The sequence below is a fragment of the Octopus bimaculoides genome, chromosome 23 (genome assembly GCF_046866305.1).
Source record: "Octopus bimaculoides isolate indiv1 chromosome 23, ASM4686630v1, whole genome shotgun sequence".
Classification (NCBI taxonomy): Eukaryota; Metazoa; Mollusca; class Cephalopoda; order Octopoda; family Octopodidae; genus Octopus; species Octopus bimaculoides.
In genome coordinates, this window is record NC_142950.1 from 30,500,965 (window position 1) to 30,505,790 (window position 4,826).

A 4,826-nucleotide genomic window follows, 5' to 3' on the forward strand; every position below is an offset into this window, starting at 1 on the left:
ATCATTTATACCAACGAAATGTACCTCTTATGATATGCGTACATTTCAGAGCATTATTCTTTACTTTATTAATCAATTTATCCTTAGAGAAGAGTATGTGGTACAGTTCCACCGTACAGAGCGAACAATACTTTCTTCCTCTCTCATATGGCATTGATCTAGCTATTATAGACCATTCTAATGAATACTGTTTATTACTTTCCTTAAGACCCCAGATGTATTTGCTAAGACTAGTGCTAGCCATTTTCTTCCTATCTCTAAAGCATGAGAAATGGTTAGAAATTCTACGGCATACCTGTCCTGAAGTGCACCCCAAGTATGCCATGGTATCTGTTTGAGTCTTTACTTTGCATTGATATATTATATTTTTGACTTTCGCATTAGGTCCTTCAAATTTTATTCTCCTAGGGTTTACCTCTTTTACTGTGATTATGCTCTTACTCCTATTATTAATAAATGAACCTCCATTATTATTATTATTATTATTATTACTACTGCTATCATTATCACCATTATTATCATTATTATTATTATTATTATTACCATCATTGTTATCATTCTCACTATTATTATTATTATTATTATTATTATTATTATTATTATTATTACTGCCATTTATATTATTATTCAAATTCTCATTCATACCTGTTTCCCTAGACTCAAGTATTTTAATGTTATGTGCTGCTATTATCTGTGCTATGTTCCTAGTATTTGAAAATCCAAATCTGATTATATGTGTGTTGATAATCTTACCATAGTGTGAGCTCCTTGGGAAGTGTCTACCTATCACTTCTCTAAACTTAGCTATCAGATTACTCTTGATATTTCTCCCAAATGGGATTATGAGCCAGATTTTATTATCCTTATTATTATCCTCATGGTTATTAATATTGCTTTTAAAGAATTTTAAGTTACCTATGTTGTTTTTATGAGGGTACTTTGATTTATTTAGTTTATTTACTTTGTGTTTATTCCTATTATTATTATTATTATTATTATTATTATTATTATTATTATTATTATTATTATTATTATTATTATTGTTGTTGTTGTTGTTGTTGTCAGTTGTTTCAATTCCTTTGCTACCATTTTCAATATAGGAGACCCTTTCTTTATATCCTGCCTTATTTAGTGCTGCATTATAGAAATTAGCTTCATTATTAAATACCCTATTGTTAGCAGATAGTTTGGAGAGTCTTAAAGATATATTTTTTACTAGATTTTCTATTATAGCCCTAGGATGGTTACTTGATTTACTTATATACTGTAGGTTAGTTAGGGGTTTGTGGTATGGTCTATATGTTTTATTCTTCATATCTAATGTTACATCTAGGAAATTTGCTACTGAGACATCATCTTCATAAACTATACCCATCCCCATTCTGCTGAAAAATCTGGCCAGCCTACCCTTAATTCTCTGTAGTTCCTGGTTCGAGCAATTCCTAACATATAACAGGCAGTCGTCTCTATACAAACCCCCCCTAACCCTAGGGAATTGATCATTTAATTCATAGAGGATAAATGATCCCACCATATCAGCTATTTGAGCTGAGTCGGAACTTCCCATGGCAACATCAAATGCTCCAGGGGTATCTTTCCTTACCCATATCTTATCTTTAAAGCTAATAAACGATTTCCTTGCTGCTGTTATAACTTTAAATTCTTCTTTAGTGAGGCCTGCTTTTTTATGGAAGAACCACATTGCCTTGTTTAGTACTATTGGGTTAATTGATCTATAAAAGTTAGCTATATCAAATTGGATAAATTTAGTTTCTTCTTTATGTTCAATTGATCTAAACCAATTAATTACTTGGTCTGTATTAGACCATAATTCTAACTTTAACTTAGTGGTTATTGTGGGTAGATAGTTATTTATAATGTTCTTGCTTAATATTCCTATGTCCGATCTCGTTGGGCATATGAGTCTTAGTGATGGCTGTGTCCAGAAATTTACTTTATGGTCCTTGAGTATAAATCTTGGTTCTCTTGGTACCAGCGGTTCCGTCCTATCGGTCAGGTTATACTTTTCCATTATTTCTTTAGTTTCTATGTTAGCTTCCTTAAGTACTTTCCAGTTTGCTATTTTATAATTCTTCTCAATTTCCTTCTGCAGTAGGTTGTTGTAGTTCTGTTTAGTCAATTTATATATGTTCCCTGTTTTATCTGATTTTACTAGGACTTTATTGGTATTCTTTATTTCTCTGATGATTTCTTCTATGTGTCTCATGTGTGTGTTCTTTCTCTGTGACATATTGAATTTGATGTTCTTTACAACTGACCATATCTCTTCCTCAAACTTATCTAGTCTATGGTTGTAAGGCGGATTATTCCTAGATTTAAAGATTTTTTTATATTTCGATCCTTTATCTGATGTGTTTTCTTGTTTTCCTTTGTTATCCCAGAAGTGTGCTCTCCAACGAATTCTATTTATGAAAGAATGCGTCTTATGGATAAGCTGCTCCATATATATATATATATATATATTTATTAATAAGGGTAGAAATTGATATTAATCAATTAAAACCAGTGGTCTAGCATGTGATCCTGCAGATATTTACTTATGTAAATTTTAACAGGTGAAACTATGGTATGTAGGTTAATCGTTTTTTTTTTTTTATTTAGTATTTTTTCATTTGTCTTACCCCCTTTTACAGTCTGTAGTGTAGCTAAATTTTTTACTGAGAACATATTTTTCGTGGTTAGATGATTCGGGCATCTATTTCTAGCATATAGGAAGTTCACTTTTGCTGGTCATTCCTCTTATATATATATATACACATACATACATATATACATATATACATATATATATATATATATATATATATATATATATATAGTGCGTGTAAGACAGACAGACAGAGAGAGAGAGAGAGTTTGCGTGTGTGTAATGCCTAAAAAAATCGATTATTTATATTGAATTCAAATCTTAGCACAAGGCCAGCAATCTAAGGGAGATGTAAGTCACTTACATCGACCCCAGTATTCAAACTGATATTTTATCGACGCCGAAAGGATGAAAGGCAAAAATCGACCTCGACGAAGTTTGAGTTTCTTACGTAAAAACGGACGAAATGCCGCTAAGCGCTTTGCTCCGCGTGGTAACGATTCTACCAGCTCGCTACCTTAAATCGATTGTATGTAACCTTTCGTCTTTACGTTCTGAGTTGAAATTCTGCCGAGGTCGACTTTGCTTTTATCCTTTCGGGTGATCAATAAAATAAGTACCAGTAGTGCACTGTAATCGACTTAATCTACTGAAATTGCTAGCCTAGTGCCAAAAATTGAAATCAGTATTATATATGTAGCCTTACGTTAAGGCTTACTCTGTAAGATGCATTAGAAGACCCCTTTCAGTCATGAAGGGCCATAGCATTGGACCTAGAATGTTCCCCTAGGAGTTACAAGTCCAGGTCACCAGTCACACCAGTCTCCCCTCCACCAATGTTCATCCAAGAGAAACGGAATAGTCAATACAGCTTAGAACTAGCGACATTACATCTCATTTCTACAGGTGAGTGAACTGGAGCAACGTAAAATAAAGTGTCTTGCACGAGAACACAACACTCAGCCGGGTGCGGAATCGAACGCACGACCTCATGATTGTAAGTCCGACGCGCTAACCACTAACCCATGCGCCTTCATAATCTTCAGTAATATAGACTATATTCTCTTTTACTCTTTTACTTGTTTCAGTCATTTGACTGCGGCCATGCTGGAGCACCGCCTTTAGTCGAGCAAATCGACCCCAGGACTTATTCTTTGGAAGCCTAGTACTTATTCTATCGGTCTCTTTTTGCCGAACCGCTAAGTGACGAGGACATAAACACACCAGCATCGGTTGTCAAGCAATGCTAGGAGGACAAACACAGACACAAACACACACACACACACAAACACACAAATATATATATATATATATATATATATATATATATATATATATAGGTGAGAAAGTTGGTATGTGAAAGCACGTAGTTGGATGTATAAAAGATAATAAGAGTGAAAAAACTACAGAAGGCTTTGTGTTACATGGTTAAAGTATATATTTAAATTATGTCATAAAAATGTTATAAAATTTTTTTTGTATATAAACATTGTATTTGGAGAAATACAATATATTTTATCCTCAAAGAATGTATATATGCATTTTAATACTCAAACTGTTTTTTAACATTTTTTATTATTCTGAAAGACTTTTGATAATCTTTTTCTAAAAAAGTGAAACCGCTTAAGTAAATAAATATTTTAAAAAATAAGTGCATTTTCAAACCTTCTTTCATATATATTTCCACTCGTACGGTATTCCACAACTTTTCTTTATTATATATATATATATATATATATATATATATATATATATATATATATATATATATATATATATATATATATATATATATATATATATATATATATATATATATATATATATATGTGTGTGTGTGTGTGTGTGTGTGTGTGTGTGTGTGTGAGTAAAAATAAATACAAAAAAAGGGTTTTGTATGATCGTGTATAGAGGAATATATTATTTTATTTAAAAGAGTTCCAACTCTGTCTGTTTTTTATGTTTTTTATTTATATTCTTGTAAAATTTATGTGGGATATAGAATATGGAATATATAATATATAATATAAAAAAAGATGGATGGTACAATGACGACGGGCTTCTTTCAGTTTCCGTCTACCAAATCCACTCACAAGGCTTTGGTCGGCCCGAGGCTATAGTAGAAGACACTTGCCCAAGGTGCCGCGCAGTAGGACTGAACTCGGAACCATGTGGTTGGTAAGCAAGCTACTTACCACACAGCCACTCCCGCGCCTAC